Source organism: Macrosteles quadrilineatus, unplaced genomic scaffold (assembly GCF_028750875.1).
Source record: "Macrosteles quadrilineatus isolate MER2022 unplaced genomic scaffold, UCM_ALF_1.0 Scaffold_2__2_contigs__length_208266976, whole genome shotgun sequence".
Taxonomy (NCBI): Eukaryota; Metazoa; Arthropoda; class Insecta; order Hemiptera; family Cicadellidae; genus Macrosteles; species Macrosteles quadrilineatus.
In genome coordinates, this window is record NW_026542595.1 from 154,108,299 (window position 1) to 154,130,889 (window position 22,591).

Here is a 22,591-nt window from a genome sequence, read left to right on the forward strand (position 1 = left end):
ATTTCAAGAGGAATGCGAGCTGTACTCGTATGCGAGCTTGAATTAATGTTAACGCACCTTTACTTATGTCATTTATATTTTAATTATTACTGACATTGTCCATGTTATCACAAATAAGTGAATCACGTTTATTGACGGCTACATAGTTTTTATTTAGTATTAGCTTTGACTATTGATAAATCAATGGTGTTAGTTAAATAACAAAAGCTATCCTGTAATGCAGAATGTACTGAGGGACGCTTGCTATAGGCTTTTTATTTAGGTATTTATTTGGCTTTCTTTTTGCAAGTACAGTGGAGGAGGCATAGTTAATTTTTATTTTATTGCAAAATCTTTTTCTGCATTAGAAAAAGAGATCAATCAACTGAAATATTAGTAAAGAATGATTATTAGTTTATTTTTTTTTTTATGAAGGGTTCCCAAAACAAAACACATTTTATTTTGCTTGCTACAAAACAGAATACAAATCCCATTTACATTGCTGCACTATCCTAGTTTGTACAAAAATTGAGAACATGCTGAGTTCATAAAATTGAATAAAGTGAATCGTTCATAGACTAAGAATAATTTAGAGGGACAAAAATATGAAAAACATTTAATTGCAAATAATGCAAGATGTACACCATGCACCAACGGGAAGTCCATTTTTTATATTCACAGTTTTGTTTTGAATTTTGAACTATTTCTTATTATTACCAATAAAGCGTAAAACATCAGGCCTGATCAACTCTCCATATAAGTATTTGGCGTTAGTACAGTAACCAACCAAAAAAAGTCAATTGGAGTACATAAAATTGTGACAAGACAGCTAATGCTGGAAATTGGAAATTGCTTGAATGTTAACAATTTTATTTCAAGTTTAAAAATACCCCCGCCACATCAAACCTGCAGACTAAAAGAATTTCCATTTGCTGATTTGATTTTCAAGTAAATCTATTTCAATAACATTAGTTTTAATGATTACCTAGGTTTGCTGCTACAAGGAGTGTAATAAAGTATCTTTGAAGTAAAATATTACTAGCTTAATATAAAATAAAGAAATTTGCTGAGTTTGATCAAAATATATCCATGAGCAAACAATGAACTCCGTCGAATAAACGTAGGTCTGCACCAAATTTCATCCCACCAATTTTGCTTGTGTTATCGTGCTAACTGGTACATATATATATATATGCCCTATCTAAATATATGAATTTGAACGGATGGTGTTTTTGGCCTCTGGGGACATTAAAATGAAAAAGTAAATCGGTCCTGGGTCCAGGTCTTACTATGAGACCTAAGGTAATGGTAATAGCCTATTATACCTAGGGAATTCACTAAAATGACTGAAATTTGTAAACAGACGGGTGAAAATGATCGTACTATGATTATCAATGATTTTAATATGCACCATGACGAAGAAAGCAATATACGGCTGAAGAAACCAATATACGGCTAACGGCAACTTTATATGGCTAAGTAGGCCTTTGGAAAATATCTGTAGAAAACACTAAAAACAGATCAGTGTCTGAAAAATGGTAAAAAATGTCCATTAGGCCTATATCAAAATATTATGAAAACAGTGAGTATTTTCATTAGTTACATAATCTTTTGAATTTTGTCTAATAAACTATTCAAAAATTATGACAGTTATTAGTTTGAAATAACTCCCGTAATACTTGACATTGCTCGATTTCAAGCAACAGGTACACAAATCATACAACATTGTTCAGAGTTGTTTATTTATTTACTCTGCAGACAGCAATACAGTAATTTATACATGTGCCTAAAGTTGCTATTGTCAGTTACCAAGTCATTATGTTGAGCTAATGAGGCTAGTATTAATCTGATGCATTATTGTATCCATGTTGTAGGATTAATTATCCTACATAACATGCATTGAACCTCAGCCAAAACAAGCTACAACTAACTCTTTACTTGATACTGTGATTTGATCACAAATTTTATTTAGCAGTGAATATCAATGATAGTATTGAATTTTAATAAACCATCTGCATGAATAGTTAATTCTTTATTAAACCTTGAGCTTTATAGAAGGAACATTGATTTTAAAAACGTCATGTCAAGGTCTTGGATTCATTAGACATGCAAAACATCCTTAATGACTTGTTGCTTCAAGTTATCTAACAAAACAATGAGTTATTTGAGTTTTTATTTAGATACAACCTGCAAGTCTTATCTTCAAAATTAATTAACTCATTTGCAATTTTTGTTGTTCATTTGCATTGACAATATTTTTAATTTTGTGGATGTGTGTAACTAATACAGCAATGATAGTTTTGCACAAAAAAGATAATTAATCCTTAACTCATAGAAATGGTTTAATAATGAAAACATTATTATTGTATATTTTGGAATACAGATGAATATTAATATGCAATTAAGCCAACTTTATCAACAAGCTCTATTCTGGTTGTTCCATTGATGTTTCAATTAATATGCAAATCCATGGATAAATTTGGAATGTGAAACTAGCATGTCAAATCTTTTATAAAGATATAACCATTGGTAAGAATAACCTTGTCATTTGACAGTGTCAATCACAATCAATAAATAAATAAATTGCAAATCTTAAAGTAGGTAAATACAATGTTTTTTTTTTCAATACTTTCAATCATATCAAGTGTAAATAACCTAAACCCAAAACAAAAAAGTTTGAAATTTTTCTCAGAAATAGAATTCATAGAATGTGGTGTTCCTCAGGGTTCAATCCTGGATCCTCTATTGTTTTTTTTTTTACATTAATGATGCAATAAGCAACAGGTTACTCTGACTAGCTTACATCAAAATAATCTTTGTCTTTATTATGATGACGATTTTTAAAGTATCAGCTGGTACATTTAAGTCCGTAAGTTGAGATCTTGCATTTTGTTGAGCTTGAAAACATTGGAAGTTTCTTGCAGCGGAATATGAAATGAAACACATTGCAACTGTAGGGGCATTTGTAAATATAGGAATGTTCGTTGGGATTTTGAATGAAGCAATGTTATGATTGGTGGCGATAGATAGGTACATGTAGAATTGTGTATTACTAGGTGTTTTGTCCATAAGTGTGGCCTAGCTGGTGTTTTTGGCCGCCATATTGGATATTAATAAAATTTTCAAATGTAATGATAGTGTTGTGACACATAGTTATAAACTATATTTTCAAGCTGATATCAATGCCAAAACCTGTTTTTAAATATCCTTTTTCGTTTGGAAGATATTTTCAAATGAATTCTCCCCCATACATTTCTTATGGACGTTTCGTACTTCAACCTTTTTTTAGATTAATTTTCTTATATCTCCAGTTCTTATTAGCGCATGCAGTTCGTTCTAGCCCTAAAATATTCAGTGATGTAAGGGCTTTCATTTGAGCTAGGGGTATTGATCATTAAAATCGGACGAGTTAGAGTCGAGCTAAGAACCCCAACACAATATTACATTATTTATATCTCGGGTTGATAATACGCCACTACGTTCTTTCTGGTCTCAAATTACTCAGAAAATATATTGTTTTAAATTTTATTTATCACTAAATGAAATCAGACTATTTTAAAATGAGTCATGAACCTTCATTTAACATTAAATAATTTTTATCTCGAAATTCGTCTTAATATAAGACATTCATCAGTCAGGTCATCAGTGTTACAACGATTCTTTGGTGTAAGTACAAAGTAAATGAAGTGTGATGATACATATAAGAGGTTCCAAGTCTAAAAATTGGCTTCCCAAAGAATTATTATTTTTTTTCTAAGATAACGATGAGAAATTGCTGTATTGTGTTTAAACCGTGGTTGTTACCTTTCTATTGCCACCAATCATACGATTGCTTCATTAAAAATCCCACAAAATTCCATATGCCTCATAGCTAAAAAAACTAACTGTATGGTATTCAAAACAAACCAAACAATTAATTGATCCAATAATTAAACTGTAAACAATGAAAAACAGAAAATAAAACCTACACACTGTTTCTAGGTCTAATCGTACTTCAAAATATACGCTAGAAAAAACATGTAGATTAATTACTATCATAATCAAGATCAGGAATGTACTCACTTTCTAGGATAGAATTATTTTGTTATAAAAAAACATTAAAAAATATGTATTTCGCAAATATTAATTACCAAACAAAATGAGAATGGTTAATTGGTTATGCCTATGGTTCAAAACCACAAAATCAAATAAGTTATGATGGACGGTGTATAACTGGTGTAACTGGGCAATAAGGAATGAACTTGGGGTTTATTGCAATAATGAAAACCTTATAAACAAAACATACCCCCGCCGCAGCAAACCTGCAGACTAAGCGAATTTCCATTTGCCTGATTGGATTTACACTAAAATGTCTCCTTAAAAATATCACATTTATTCCCTATTTAAATAGAATCAGTTTAACACATACTTAGGTTTGCTGCAACAGGGAGGGTAAAAGTGTTTTTTATGTAAAATGTTAATAGTTAGTAAGAAATAAAAACATTTTCTAAATTTGGGCAAAAAATGTTAATAAACAAGCAAACTACAACAGTTTACTTATTCTCCATAAGAATAACATGGGAATTTTAAATTTACAATTTTTTGAAATTTTCTCCGTAACCATTAGGTGCATTATAACGCTTTATATACTAAATTATTTGTTTTTTTAAGCTCTACAAAATAGTTTGGAAAGAAATTGCAAAATTTTATGTTTTTTGAGTCAAAAGTAGGAAAAACCCATTTTTACCCCATAAAACCCCCCAAAAACCCCCGTTCCCATGGTCCGATCATGCTGGTTCGCGAACTCGTTCAAATAAACGTAGGTTTACACGTTTGTACCAAATTTCATCAAAATCGGATCGTTTTTGCTCGAGTTATCGCGCTAACGGACACATATATAAATATATATATATATATATATATATATATATATGAATTTGAACGGATGGTGTTTTTGGCCTCTAGGGACCTCAAAACGAAAAAAAAAATCGGTCCCGGGTCCAGGTCTTACCATGAGTACTACGGTAATAGCTTATTCCCTATATGGGAAATTCGCTAATAAAAAGATAAATTTAAAAAATTGGATATTTTAACAGTTTATGGACAGTAACTTATCTTAGATACATCCTATAATTGCATAAACTATTTATAAAACTCTTACTTTAAAAGCTACTGGTACAATACCAGACGGAGAAAAAATCATCATTTCAATATAACATACTAGTGTTAAACCTTTTATGAAAAATTATGAAAGAATTACTAAATTCCCTCAATGAATTATTTTCGGCCCCTCCATAGACTTGTATTTTATTTCTTACTAGCTTAACCGGCTGCTTTTTTCACGAACATTTCTGTTAAAATATGCAAATACTTAAGTAAAACTAAGGGAGAACTTTTAAATTTAAAACAATTGTTAACTGTCCTGCCACCAGGAGGTTCGAGCTGTTCATGCTGAAACCACCTATGTAATGTTTTTACCCAGAAAACTATCACCACTGTATCTCCTTTCACATAGGTTTACACGCTTCAACTTTAACCGCTGATACTTTACATAACCAGCAAAAAACATAAAGCAAGTAAAATATTTGTTAATATATGCTTGTGTATTTGAACAGACAAATGGATTGAGTAGTATTGCTTTTGATAATATTACTTTTTCATTATGTAATCAAAATAAAAATAAAATATACTAAATTACTCAAGAAACCATAGACACAGTTAGTAGTGTAGGTAGACAAAGAAGAATAGGTCTCTAGGGATGGTGTTTTTGTATTGTCTGTGTTCCCTTGGAACTAAAATATTTATATTGACTGCTGTCTTGGCCTCAATAATTTGTTTGCTTACAGGATACAATTTCTTTTAAGAATTAAATAGTTTCTAATAGCAAAAAATGTAAAATGCAAAGTAAATATTTTCTGCAGTGCCTTAACACAAATTTTAAATTCTTGTTCCTTTGCTTGCATGTTTAACATGTCCAAAGGTTTCTTTAAAACTTTTGTCGGGTGAAGATAGTTTAAGACGTGTCACAACTATAATGAATATTAAAATTTTGTTATTTTATCAATCTACCTTAAAAATGATTAAAACTACAGTGTTGCCAGTGTTTCCCTATTATTCAAAAACAAAGAACGTTTGAAAAAATTGTATATTTTCTGGCATTGCCTATTAAAAGGCATTTGACAAAACTAACTGTTTTATAAAATATATAAAATCATGCGCCAATGAAATTTAATTAAGAATAGATGTAGCAAAACATTTGTCAGAATCTGATTCATCACCACAAAGTCTAGTCCAAATAGCTAATTCTTTGTTGTGAAATTCGAGCACTTTAACTTGTCGAGAATATGTAAAGACACACTTTCACTCGTGTTTTGAACGTTACTTTTCGCTACACTACAAAGACTAATAATTATTTTCTAGATCACAACAGACATTAGATATTTCTTTATTGCAGTTAGGAACCTAACAAAACTCAGAATTTGTTAGGTTAGGACTTCACGTTAAAGTTAATACTTTGAAACCCTACCCAACATATCTGCCCAATTTTTTTTCACTAAACCTTAAGTTTCTTATTATAGAATGCATATATAATTAAATAAACGGTATCAGCATTCTGACACATACTTTCTCCCATAAGTTTGTCAACAACCTTTACTATGTGTAAGCGATGAGAGTAAATATACGGAAATGGGATTTGCACAATTTTGTTCAGAATTTAAAGAACTATAACATACTAAATTTTTATCAAAATCTTTCGGGCCATTTTTGGGGAAATCCGATTTTTCCGTTATTTTATGGTGTTTTTGTGGGAAAATAACATAATTTACAATAACTTTTGAACCGTAATTTCTACAGAAATGGGATTTGTACCATTTTATTCAGAATATAAAGAACTATAAAATACAAAAATTTTTATCAAAATCGTACAGGCCATTTTTGGAGAAAATCCTATTTTCCATTATTTTATCGGGTTTTATGGGGAAATCCTCATTAAAAATCTAAATTTCAAAAAAATGAAAAAAAACTATCAAAATTGTAAGGACCATAACATACTATGTCAAATCAAAACCGGATTTTTTTTCTAAAATCCTAATTTTCATTATTTATGGGGTTTTTATGGGAAAATAACATAATTTACAATAACTATTGAATTTTTGAAATTTTTACAGAAATGGGATTTATACCATTTTGTTCAGAATTAAATTACAACATACTAAAATTTTTATCAAAATCGTTAGGGCCATTTTTGAGAAAATCCCCATTAAAATCAAAATTTAAAAAAAAATGAAAAAACGCCTGGAGATACCATGCATTAGAACCTAAATACCAAATTTCATCGAAATTGGATCACAGGTGTAGTCCCTAGCTACACATCCAGACACACACACACGCAGACACACACAGACATCACTTCGAAAACCACTTTTTTGGGTCCAGGGGGACCCAAAACGAATATATACACTCAAAACTCAAACTAGAAAATTTTGACGAAAACAATACTTTCTCCATATACTATGGTATAGGGGGAGAAAGTAAAAATGAAACACTTGTTTAGTTTGTAATGAAATCAACACATGCATCGCTAGTAACGTTGCAAGTCACTTCTTTTGGTACTCGGAGTAACGAGCAACGAAGAGCGAATGTAATGTTACTTTGTTCTAACGAGGTTCATTATAAAGAGAGCCCTTGCCTTTATTGCTACTTACTTTTATTAAAGCACCCGAAGTCTAACCTGCAATTTGGGCTAGTTAGTCATCCTTATTACACAATTATGCACATTATTAGTAACTTGGATGCTGATATAAATCCTACTCTTTTTTTAAGGTAAAATATGTTTCATATGGGTTTACTTTTTTGACTTAAACGTTTGGTTTATATTTTTTGAATGAATTATTGTCTGACAAAAACTAACTGCAATAAATTACTCTAGTTGTTTAATTATTCCTATACAATGTTCAATCATATTTCGCTCATAACTTTTAACAGTCTTATACCCAATTCAACTTACATTACGGTATGTTTTTATGTGAGGATGGAAAAAAAATCTCATGGATTGAATATAAAATTGTTGTTTAAAAGAAAAATCCACAATAATTGCAAAAATCAGGACTGTTACTCTAATCCAACATTACTTATTAACATACAAATTTTACAAGTTGTTAAACCTAATAACCGAAAATAAAACTTTTTATACAAGATAACCCTTTTAGTGGCTGTTTGCGAAGATTTTCAATTCTCAATAAAAATAATTAAGCCATAGATTCCTGTCGTAACATTTTATTATTAATGTTACGGTAAAGTATCTAATCAGCTCGGTAAAATATTACAGTAAAATATCTAATCAGCTCGGTAAGCTTGGCGTGACGTTTTGATTATAAAATCTTGAGCTGAAATTATCAAAGAGATCATCGCCCTGTGGACATTAATTCCAGTAAGCGATCAAAGTGATGCTTTTGCTCTGGAATAATTTGATCCTTTGCGTAAATCAGATTAAAATTCCCAACCCTCTTTCAAAAAGAAAATCCCATCCCAAAATAACTTCCCAAGGGTCAAATAAATAGTTTATTTTTAGGTTAAAATATTGACCTTGACCTACTGAAGAATCGCTGTCTAAGGTGAAGTTGCAGGAAATATGGGTCATGGATATTTTATGTTGTCTGCTTTTCATCGTTATGAATATATATTTTTACAACTCCAATACTCCCACTGAGCTCTATTGGATTAAAAAAAATCAAATTTTGTTCAACCATTCAATTTAAACGAATTGACAGATGATCAAAGATGGGATGAAAGAAATGTTTGTGTCTAAAGTTGAATTTATTCCTTCTTTCAAGTACTGATATATTTTATGAATTTTTAAGGGTTGTCATTGACTGGATACTGCATAACTCATTATCCTATTTGTATCCTAACATTTAAGGATTTTCTTCCTATGTAATTCATGAGATCCTTGTCTGGTCAATTATACACCAAATGGTTCACTTCTTATTTTAGTGTGGTAAAAGATATCCTAACCTAAGTATTAAGCTTTACTCCTAAGTTGCAAAACTTGAAAGTAGTGCTTTACATATAGGTAGTTAAAGTCATTTTAAGTCTTACAAAAAGAATTTGAAAAGTAAACAAATCCTAATGTAACTAGGACTCTGGTTTATGTAAAACACAGCTTCCAGTTTTAGACCACAGATTATTAGTTTATAAGTAGTCTACATAACCATTTATCAACTGTACGTTAAGAAAATATATTCTTCTTTTATAATAAAAGTGGCCAAAACTTATACAAGCTGTAGGCTAACGTATTCGATTTGGAATGATTTAACATAATAAAGAATTACGAGAAACAATCTTCTAAAAGCATCCTTGCTGAAAAAATGAAATTTAAAACGACCCGAGGGTGAAAGGCAAGATAGATGGACGACATAACGTGGCATTACCCTACTGAGGTAATGCATGTGACAATGTATGGCGCTAATGCGTTGGGTCTGACGTCACACCCGGCTGTAACTAGGCTACTACACTGTGAACCGAGGGTGAGAGGCAAGATGGATGGACGACATAACGTGGCATTACCTTACTGAGGTAATGCATGTGACAATGTATGGCGCTAATGCGTTGGGTCTGACGTCACACCCGGCTGTAACTAGGCTACTACACTGTGAACCGAGGGTGAGAGGCAAGATAGATGGACGACATAACGTGGCTTTACCTTACTGAGGTAATGCATGTGACAATGTATAGCGCTAATGCGTTGGGTCAGATGTCACACCCGGCTGTAACTAGGCTACTACACTGTGAACGGAGGGTGAGAGGCAAGATAGATGGACGACATAACGTGGCATTACCTTACTGAGGTAATGCATGTGACAATGTATAGCGCTAATGCGTTGGGTCTGACGTAAAACCTGGCTGTAACTAGGCTACTACACTGTGAACCGAGGGTGAAAGGCAAGATAGATGGACGACATAACGTGGCATTACCTTACTGAGGTAATGCATGTGACAATGTATAGCGCTAATGCGTTGGGTCAGAAGTCACACCCGGCTGTAACTAGGCTACTACACTGTGAACCGAGGGTGAGAGGCAAGATAGATGGACGACACAACGTGGCATTACCCTACTGAGGTAATGCATGTGACAATGTATAGCGCTAATGCGTTGGGTCTGACGTCACACCCGGCTGTAACTAGGCTACTATACTGTGAACCGAGGGTGAAAGGCAAGATAGATGGACGACATAACGTGGCATTACCTTACTGAGGTAATGCATGTGACAATGTATAGCGCTAATGCGTTGGGTCAGAAGTCACACCCGGCTGTAACTATGCTACTACACTGTGAACCGAGGGTGAGAGGCAAGATAGATGGACGACACAACGTGGCATTACCCTACTGAGGTAATGCATGTGACAATGTATAGCGCTAATGCGTTGGGTCTGACGTCACACCCGGCTGTAACTAGGCTAATACACTGTGAACCGAGGGTGAGAGGCAAGATAGATGGACGACATAACGTGGCATTACCTTACTGAGGTAATGCATGTGACAATGTATAGCGCTAATGCGTTGGGTCTGATGTCACACCCGGCTGTAACTAGGCTACTACACTGTGAACCGAGGGTGAGAGGCAAGATAGATGGACGACATAACGTGGCATTACCTTACTGAGGTAATGCATGTGACAATGTATAGCGCTAATGCGTTGGGTCTGACGTAACACCTGGCTGTAACTAGGCTACTACACTGTGAACCGAGGGTGAGAGGCAAGATAGATGGACGACATAACGTGGCATTACCTTACTGAGGTAATGCATGTGACAATGTATAGCGCTAATGCGTTGGGTCTGACGTCACACCCGGCTGTAACTAGGCTACTACACTGTGAACCGAGGATGAGAGGCAAGATAGATGGACGACATAACGTGGCATTACCTTACTGAGGTAATGCATGTGACAATGTATAGCGCTAATGCGTTGGGTCTGACGTAACACCTGGCTGTAACTAGGCTACTACACTGTGAACCGAGGGTGAGAGGCAAGATGGATGGACGACATAACGTGGCATTACCTTACTGAGGTAATGCATGTGACAATGTATAGCGCTAATGCGTTGGGTCTGACGTCACAGCTGGCTGTAACTAGGCTACTACACTGTGAACCGAGGGTGAGAGGCAAGATGGATGGACGACATAACGTGGTTTTACCTTACTGAGGGAATGCATGTGTCAATGTATAACACTAATGTGCTGGGTCTGACGTCACAGCTGGCTGTAACTAGGCTACTACACTGTGAACCGAGGGTGAGAGGCAAGATGGATGGACGACATAACGTGGCATTACCTTACTGAGGGAATGCATGTGTCAATGTATAGCACTAATGTGTTGGGTCTGTCGTCACACCCGGCTGTAACTAGGCTACTACACTGTGAACCGAGGGTGAGAGGCAAGATAGATGGACGACATAACGTGGCATTACCTTACTGAGGGAATGCATGTGTCAATGTATAGCACTAATGTGCTGGGTCTGACGTCACAGCTGGCTGTAACTAGGCTACTACACTGTGAACCGAGGGTGAAAGGCAAGATAGATGGACGACATAACGTGGCATTACCTTACTGAGGTAATGCATGTGACAATGTATAGCGCTAATGTGTTGGGTCTGACGTCACACCCGGCTGTAACTAGGCTACTACACTGTGAACCGAGGGTGAAAGGCAAGATGGATGGACGACATAACGTGGCATTACCTTACTGAGGTAATGCATGTGACAATGTATAGAGCTAATGTGTTGGGTCTGACGTCACACCCGGCTGTAACTATTCTACTATACTGTGAACCGAGGGTGAGAGGCAAGATAGATGGACGACATAACGTGGCATTACCTTACTGAGGTAATGCATGTGACAATGTATAGAGCTAATGTGCTGGGTCTGACGTCACACCCGGCTGTAACTAGGCTACTACACTGTGAACCGAGGGTGAGAGGCAAGATAGATGGACGACATAACGTGGCATTACCTTACTGAGGTAATGCATGTGACAATATATAGAGCTAATGTGCTGGGTCTGACGTCACAGCTGGCTGTAACTAGGCTACTACACTGTGAACCGAGGGTGAGAGGTTAGATAGATGGACGACAAAACGTGGCATTACCTTACTGAGGTGCAAGTAGTTGCCCCTTATCTGAAGTTGGAATCAACTACCTAAGCTAACATTTAAAATATAAAGCACGTGAAAAACGCTACCGATTGATTCGAGCCTAAGAAACTATAAAGTAAATATTAAGTTTAAAATAAGTTAATAATATCAAGTTTTGCGAGATAATGTCGTTCCGGAGTAATAAATAATATCATAAAAATAATATGATGACAAAAGGCATGCGCATAGATTTTAGAAGGCATAACTTATTGGTTATTTTAATGTTTATAATTAAGTTTACAACTTATTTTCAAAGCTCGATTAAATCCATTGCTATATAGGGCTAATGATTTTATGTAAAATGTTCTCGTAAAATATTATCAATAATTTTTTGCTTCGTCAATTGATTTTCACCAACGCACTGAAAAACACTTGGTATTCAGAATACGAAATCAACTGACATATTTAATCGACTATATTTGTCTATGATAATATGCACTGTATTTGAAACAACACAATCATGATTTTGTGTTTCAGAAAACTTTCAAACAAACAAAACTTGACGTATTTCACAAAGAAGACTCAAACAAGAACATTTGTTCCACGTCTTGACAACAATCCCACTTTATCATGGTCTGTCTTGTCTGTTCAGAACTCAAGCTTTTCTACAGTTGAAATAAATAGTCATACAATTTGATGTTAGTATTTATCTAAAATACTATACAGCCGCATATGTAACTCACTGGGGGATACAAATTCTAGACCACTTCTAGATGAGCTAGAGACTTGAAATTTTCGGTGTTTTGTAGGTCTAGTGCCTAAACCCCCGGGAAAATTCCAAAAAGTGACATTTTTAAATTTTAACCCCCCCGAAATTAAGGGTTTCCCCCCCATGTTATTCTTAAGGGAAATAACATAAAAAATGGCCGACTTCGTGTGCCCATCTGAACCACTTAGAAACGTGCTAGAGACTTCAAATTTGCGTAGTATTGTAGTAGCAGATCTTACATTACCGGTGGAAAATGCAAAAGTCCCATTTTCAAATTTTAACCCACCCACAAATCCAAAATGGCGGACCTCTGAAAACGAAAAAACACTTTTTTTTCATCCGGGTGTAGCTCGAAAACGGTAAGAGCTAGCAAAGATGTGAAAGTATATCCAGGAACAGGAATTAAATTTTCTACAAAACCCTCTTAGGCGTTTTCCAAAAATCGCACTCCTTCAGCTTCAAAAAACGCCCTACTTTCAAAATTTGGTAAATTTTTATTACATTTTTACCGGTTTTCGCCATTTTTTTATACTTAAATAATTTTTCTTTTCAAAAATTATTTTTGCTTTGTATTCTCCTTACTTTACTTAAAATTTTACTCATTACATGTTTCTTCGTAACTTTACTCCTTGACCCCCAAAACTTAATTTTAACCTCAAAATTTGAAGGTTTTTTGCCACTTTTACGAGCCCCATGTTATTCTTATGGAGAATAAGATTGAAATTTAATGACTTTGGTATGGGCATATGAATCGTTTAGAAACGTTCTAGAGACTTGTAATTTGGTAGTATTGTAGTAAGGGATCATAAGCTAATGGTGAAATTTTCAAAAGTCCCATTTTCAAATTTCAACCCCGCCAAAAATCCAAAATGGCGGACCTCTGAAAACGATAAAACAAGTTTTTTTCAAACAGATATAGCTCGAAAACAGTAAAAGCTAGAAAAGATTTGAAAGGATCTTAGCGAAAGGAAATTAAATTTTCTACTGAACCCTTCAACGTGTTTTCCAAAAATCGCACTCCTTAAGCTTCAAAAAACGCCCTACTTTCAAAATTTGGTAAATTTCTATAACATTTTTACCGGTTTTCGCAATTTTTTTATACTTGAATAATTTATTTTTGCAAATATTATTATTGCTTTTCCCTTACTTTGCTTTAAATTTTACTCATTTACATTTTTTTTCGTAACTTTACTCCTTGACCCCCAAAACTACGAGCCCAATGTTATTATTATGGAGAATAACATTGCAATTTAATGGTCATCAGAATCGTTTAGAATCGTGCTAGAGACTTGGAATTTGGCAGTATTGTAGTATGGGATACTAAGTTAAGGGTGAAATTTGCAAAAGTCACTTTTAAGTCATTTTAAAATTTTTACCTCCCCAAAAATCCAAAATGGCGGATATCTAAAGACGATATAACACGTTTTTTACGGCTATAACTAAAAAGCAATAGGAGCTAGCCAAGATTTGAATGGATTTTCATGTTCAGGAATTTAATTTTCTACAAAACCCTTACACGTGTTTTCCGAAAATTTCTCCCCTTCACCCCTAAAAAACGTCCTACTTTCAGAAATTGGTATTTTTCAAATTTTTACCGGTTTTCGCTATTTTTACATACTTTAATAATCACTTTTTGCAAATGTTATCAATGCTTTGTATTTTCCTTGGCTTAATTTCGGTTTTAATCATACATGTTTTTTCGTAACTTTACTCCTTGACCCCCAAAAATTAAGTTTAATATCAAAATTTAAAAGGTTTTACCAGTTTCACGAGGTAATAATATACTCTTTACCTTTTCTGTATGCACAAGGTTATTAAAACTATACAAAGTTTACTGTATTAGAGCTAACACCAAGGTATGAATATAATAAGGACCATTTAAAAAGTCCCCCCCCCCTCTCGAAATCCCCCTTATATCTATCCTATAGCCACCACAGATTCATCGGTCTAAATCACGTTTACCAATTTCTAGATTAGCTTAAAATCCTGAAATTTGCACCCTGTCCTCCTGTGGCACATTTGTACTTACAAAATTTTCCCCCCAATTTTCGCTACTTTTCCCAATCTAAGTAAATTCTTTTTGCAAACATTATTAATATTTTGTATATACTTTGGTTTACTTAAAGTTTAATCCCCCTATCGTATTTCCAACCCCCCCCCCTCCCTAATATTATATCCTCCCCCGCCCCAATGTTATTCTTACAGGTGCATAAGTCTAAATCACGTTTACCCATTTCTAGATTAACTGGATGTCTGAAATTTGGCCCGATTGTAGGTCTTGCGCCCTGTCCCCCCTGGCTCATTTACCCCCAACCAAAAAAGGGGGCCTGGGGGCGGAGCCCCCAGCGAGCCAAAGGCGAGTAATGATTTATACAATTCAGAATTTGAGTAGCCTATGTATAATCTTAAGATGAGAATTGGCAAAAACGTCTTGTTCATTGTCCTAATTCATGCGTTGATATAAACGAAAATCAACTAACTACAAAACCCACATAGTCTATTATACACTCAATAAAATTTGCATTCATTTGTAAAACATACGTAGACATACTACAATACGTAAAAGTACTAAAGCATAACTGTAAACATGTTTTCAAGTTTGCAACGAGGATTTCGCTCTATTGATGAAATATTTATCGGGGCTTGAGCCTCAGACTCGTGGGATGAAGGCGAGATGAAGGCTTATCCGACTCTGAACCAATTACCACTCTATCTTCACTCCTTCACACCTAGTCTTCAAATATATGTTTCAATTACCACTCTATCTTCACTCCTTCACACATAGTCTTCAAATATATGTTTCAATTACCACTCTATCTTCACTCCTTCACACCTAGTCTTCAAATATATGTTTCAATTACCACTCTATCTTCACTCCTTCACACCTAGTCTTCAAATATATGTTTCAATTACCACTCTATATTCACTCCTTCACACCTAGTCTTCAAATATATGTTTCAATTACCACTCTATATTCACTCCTTCACACCTAGTCTTCAAATATATGTTTCAATTACCACTCTATCTTCACTCCTTCACACCTTGTCTTCAAATATATGTTTCAATTACCACTCTATATTCACTCCTTCACACCTCTTTTTCTAATAGACCCTATATCTACCATTATTATAACAATAAATGCTGATTGTATAGTTTTATTCAGTAGAAAGCCGATTCTTTTCAGATATACGTTGCAGGAAATCGTGCCTGGGCTGTTGATAAAAGCTGAAACAAATACGGAGAAGTTTTTATAAGTTATCAAAATACTTTATACTAATCTTAAGTTTGTATTCTTCAAGCTTAGTTGCGGGTTTGAAGAGCTATAGGACCAAGTGTCCTCAGAAACAAGACTTAGTGTTGAATTATTGTTTATTTTATTATCTCATAAATATTGTGCACTATGTACAGTTACAATTTATTGTTGGCCATGATAAAAATATATTTTACAAAACTATATAGAAATAGTGACAGTGTTTCAAATAGATTTTTGCAAACATTTATTATTCATTTAGTATTAGCTGAACGTATTGTTGTAATAACTATTGATGTATTTTGTTACATGTACCATGTTAATAGATTTCATTATTGTTAATAATGGAAATATGTGCCGGGATTTGTTTCCGTGACTTAAACAGCTTTGAATTTGTTTCAGATTTTCTGTACGTTCTTTCCTTCCTTAAAGGAGGCGTATTTGCATACACAAATGCAAAGTCTAACCTAAAATCGTTATATGGAGGTGAACCCCCAATGACAAAAAGACTTTATTGTTTAGATCAGAGCTGTGAATAGAAAAATATGAACAACAATATTGCTGGAAATAGTATTTTTACTATGTCTTAAATTATATGCTGAAAAACGTGTTTTATATATTTGAGGAAAAAAATTGAACAGATTTGGATAACTCTTCCCTCTAAGTATCCCAAAACCAAAGTGGTATGAACAGAGATTTTTCACTATCAGAGAACGTTAGGTTTGAATTAGTTGATTAATTCAATTTGGATAGAAAAAAAGAGATGCTATAAAGAGATACTATCATTGTTTTAAACAATGAGAACCCGTGATATGGGCCACTATAACGTTACAATCAATACAATCAGACAATCGTAACCATGTAGCTCATTACAGCTCAATCATTGTAGCGTTATTATGAAACAGCGATTGTTTATTTTACAATCATGTTTGATGAAATACAAGATGAAAAACAACAGCGATTTTTCAACTACACCGACCACGATTAATTTTAATTAAACTTCCATCGGATTATTTGCTTCATTGATTTTGATTGGAAACATTTAATAGCTCTCGGGATTGATTCAATCGTCTCGATAATGATTTAATCCAATTAAAAACATCTTTAATTCAATTAAATTAAAATTAAATGGTAATTTTTGAACTAAATTTCATACTGTCATATTAAATAGATTATTTGGAATAAATTGCCACTGATACTGGTACTGATTTTATGTCTAACTATTTTCATTTGTTAAATATTCAGTTTCATTTTGATGATAGCCTCCAGATTACGTTGATTACATAAATTGGTGTAAATATCTGATTCGTAGTGATCCAAATTGTTGCAATAACGCAACCAGTTTCAACTTTTACAAGAGTAATCTTCAGGCGTCCAAATGATGAAGCGATTTTGACATCCTTGGACCTTGGACGCCTGAGGACGACTTTATGAAAGTTAAAACTAGTTGCGTCATTGCAACAATTTGGATTACCACGAAGCAGGTATTTATATCAATTTATACATTTTTATAATAACTTAATAATAAAATGAGGAGGTTAATAACCAAAGTTGGATTATAGTTAGAGCAAATGTATAATCATCCATTTAGGAGGTAAGTAATATCAGTTTTAAGTTAGTTTTCTTTGTAAAAGTAATATGAGCTATTAAATAGACTAAAGAAATTCAATATAATTAAAGTGTAGTTATTATTGGTTTTCCAAATGGTTTTCAAGAATTATCAATAAATTAATTTTTATTCCATATTTGCTTTATACTCAATTGCCATGAATAAAAATTGTAGGAACTGAACAATATATTTGAAAATTGTATTTTTTAAATTTATTTAATCCGATTTTCCTTTTTTCCTTGTTTCGATTAAATAAATACAATAGTGATCACATCCGAAATTTATTCAAAATACTTTATCTTATGGTACTTAAAAAATAATAAGAAAATTAGCTGTGGTTTGAAGATGAACTGACTAGCAACGCATTGAATATATTGTAAAAATATCACTAGACCAACGCTCAACTTAGCCAGTTACATAAATTCGAAAAAAGTCTTATATTATCTCAGGTTCATTAAAGTTGTACATGGGCGTGTTGTATTGTATTAACAATTTTAACAAATCTAAATAATTATTATATTTTTAATTTCTAGAAATGCTGGGAGAATTTGGAAACTGACGCCGGTTTATGACGGAGAATGAAGCCTTACTAAATGATGAAGTCATACCCTTCCAGTCTATTGACTGCCCCATCGTCAAAAATAAACTCGCTACCTGTTAGAACTAACAATTTCTGCGTAAATTTTCTTTAAAAAAATTACCCAATATACAGTAAAAAGAGTCCAAATAAAATGAAAAATAAATTAACTAATTTACTAATGTAACATTCGAATACATTAAGTTTTACCACTACTTTAAGTTTTAAGAGATTTGCCAAAATTCCAATGGCCTCACATGGCGTTAAAATGGTTGAAAATACATAGGTTTAATTGACTTAATATGCAAATTTATAAAACATCAATCAAAGTGTGCAATATTTCAGCAACTAAATTGGAAATCGAATGCAAATTTAAACCGTCAGATATATAAAATTTAGAAAGAATTTTGTAATATTAGATAAATTATAATTTTTTATAAAACCATGGTAAACTCCAGTTTTATTCGCATTAACTGAGATTTAAGAACCAGAGTGAATTCAAGTGATAGCTCTAGTCTCTTTGGTCCTAAATTGTCTCAGAATGTGAAAAGAAAAGGAATGAAGAATGGCTCCCTCGGGCTTAGGTCTTTGTATTCTACAAATACTCCTGAGTCTTCGATATTTGAATAGCTCATGTATTGTGAGATTGGATTGGCATTTATTCCTCTTATTCAACACAAAGTTGCTCAGATAAATGATAGTAAATTTTAACCATTCAAAGAATTTCCTGTAGCCTATTTTTTACATAAGTGACATTTATTAAAAGTGTAAAATTAGATTTAAAATCAATGAATGATTAAAAGAATGCAAAAAAGACTTCTTCGAAAGACAATTGGTGGGTAAAGTCATGAGGGTAGATTTTGTTCTCACTCACTACACAAAAAAAATCGAAGGATTATTTAATTATTGTAAAACGTGTAATTACACTTACACAAGCAGACCACTCATCCATGAAAGCAATAAATTCTTTAACATAGATTGGGTTTCAAAGATAGATTACGAACAAATATTACAAATAAAGAATATCTACATTACGATATGACAAGACCAATAATACTCTGCTTTAAGTAAAGATTCTCGGGTAGTATCCTGTTTGCTAAAGGCTTCAGACTTGCTCTTCTTTCGTTGATATCTTCCTCGGGATTATAAAATAATTGGTCTTTGCTCCTTAAAAGAAATAATTGTATTACTTAATTTCTATTTATGATTTTCTTGGAATAAAGAATGTAAATTTAGAAAACAAGCACACCAAACAACAACCATGTAATAAATTATAACAAACAAACTTTCTACCAACACGTATCGTTTTTATCTAACAGTTGATTTAAAAAATAAAATATGTAACAAAATATTTGTCAAAAATGTATTTCAAATTTTGCTCATGGTTAGCACATAGGAATGCGTAAATCAGTTGGTTACAAAATATAAATCTTCACTAAATAGCTTATTCGATTTTTTACTATTACCTGTTAGGTAAGCAATAAGTAAGATGAACAGCTATCAAAAAATTAATCAAATATCTTAGTTTCGTACCTTAAATCGTATCTGAATTCAGCAACAATAAACGTAAAAAATATAGACAGAAGCATAGTATAAAAAAATCTACACAATTTATACTGACAGCCTTTATGCATTTTAAAGCAGATAAACAAGAGGTTAGATTGATTCATACAAGTCTAACCATGATGTGGAAAATGGAGGGAAGTTTCCTAATGTAGTAATGGAGGACCGCAAGTTGTTAATGGAGAACCAGAAGACTAATGTTCTTAATGTTCAAGCCAGTCTGATGTTCTATGATAAATGGAGGGTAAATGGATTGTTACTGTTAAATGGTTAGACCAGTTACTGCAAAAATGTTACAATCCAACCAAGGTGAAAAGTTGGTCTATTTTAACGGGTTGTACAATTGACTATTCAGTATACCCTAACTAATACAGAACAGGGTGTTTCCAAATTGTCTGGACATATTTTGTGAACTTGTTCCTTGGGCTAAAACAAACATAAAATGCCAATGAGTAAGGGTCTTAAGTGCCTGGATTTCAGTTTGTCGGTCTGTTTGTGATTTTTAAGAATTATTTTATATCTTGAGCATTTTTCAAGATAGGAATTTAAAAATTGGTATAAATGTGTATTGTAGTAGGTATAAGGAGCTTACAAAGTTTCGTTCCAATATCTTAAGCCGTTTCAATATGGCAACTATTTAAAATATTTAATGCCAAATTTCATGAAAATCGTTAACATTAAAAAACTAGTTTTCCTGATTAAAAAGAAAGATAATTTAAATCCAAATAAAATGAGATCTTGTTTGTTAAAATCGGATGACAAACAGCCGAGTTATCAGTTTTCTTCTACATTCGGTTACGCAATTTATTAGGACTTTCATATTGTTTATTATTTGTTATTTTACAGAGTGTTTTTGTTGTCATTGAACATGTCTTCATGCTTAGACACTAGTCGCTGTATCAGTGATTCAAAACAGGGAGAGAACGTAGGCAAGAATAATGTAGTTCTTTACCTATCTAAACTACTAATGGCAACATTCTAAACTAAAGTAGTGGACCCATAGTTTTGTTTCAAAATAAAAATAGGTCCATGTCCAGTCCATCTCTACTATATTGGCTGTATCCTTGCAAAATGTGAGCTTGATGAACCAATTAGTTTTTACATCATGAATACCATACTTACACACAAACATCTATACTTTTTCCATTTAGTAGTTGGATTATTATGTCTTTTAGAAAAATAAGTTTTCCATGTTTCGTCCACTTGTAATATTAGTTTTTACGAATCTCTAAATTCAAACACATTTTATATTTGTATGGCGTCAATACACAATATGAGTTTTTAAAAGTACTATCTTTGAAACACAAGTTCTCACACTCGTGCAAACAGAGAAACACAAACAGAAAGTGAGGGAAGCGACTACCCTAATGTGTTGGGAGGAATGAGGTGGTATGGGTCGATGCAGCATGAACGTTCTACGGCAGGTAATATTCGTGCACATTTCTTGATAAATGTGCTTAACATATATCGACTCTAAATTATACACCACTTATTGGACCAGGAGAGGGGTTGGTTAAGCAGGAGTAAAATTAAATTAAACAGTTATGAAAAGTTAATTTTGGAAGCAATTCTATGTAGCCTATTCTTGACAGGTAATAGTTCAAAATTGGATTAATTACCAATTTTAGTAAGTTCACGCAATGTCTTACAAAAGTGCTTATTGAAATGTTTTGGTTTAGCCCCCTCTTTCTGCTGTCTCTTGTTTATATTGTTAAGTATAATTAGGCCCGCTCTACTACTAACCAAGTTGAAGTGCTGGGATAGTCAGTTACTTTCGTGAAAGTTAATTCGCTAAAACAACTAATACTACCGAGCTATTTTCTTCACCCTTATAGGCCTACGAAATATAGCACCGGAATAGTTCAGAACTGTGAGCTACGGTTGTATAGGAATTTATTTTGAATTCGGTGCTAAGATTTTGTACAGACACCAGCCGACGAATCGTTCATTTCAGTCGATGAATCACTAGCTTGACAAATTATAAAGTGTTGAATTAGCATGAAAAAAATTGTATAAAAATAGAATCTCAATACCGTAGTTATAATTTTTCATTAAACCTCAATCTAACACACATATTTTCCTGCCTTCATTGTGTTAATAAATGAACACATTGAGAACCTGACGTTTCAGCATGTTTTTATTTACACAGAGAGGTAATCGATTGATATTTACAAAGTGTAACCAGACTCGACTCATCTAACTGACAGGGCCTAGTCTTTGATCAGAACACTACCTTTGTTCAACACGTAATAAAGCATCGCCTTTGTAATAAATTATCCTTCAACAAAGCATGCTTAACCAAATGTGTTACAGGATTAGAATCAATTCATCACATTAATTATCTATGTAACCTGCGCTTGAATTCATATAAGTATATACTGAAATAGTTTTAAAATTTTTAAAGACTCATAGCTCAAGTTACGAACGTTTAGACAATATCTTTGGTATTACAATAAATTTAAAATGTGTTTTTACACTTTAGTTGAGGGGTTTTGCTGATTATGAAATAAAATAGAACAATAAATCTTCTATCTATCAATTGAATTAATTTGTACTAAAATCCACGTAAACATTCCACGTAATATCGTATACCTTACTTACAAGCTATTATAAAACATTATTTTCTGTTATTCGGGAGTGTCGGTAAAGGGCAAAGGTCATTTGGTGGTCAGGGTTATTTCATTGTAACGGCTGAATGCTTTTAAGGGCAGCTTTACTTTTCTACTGAA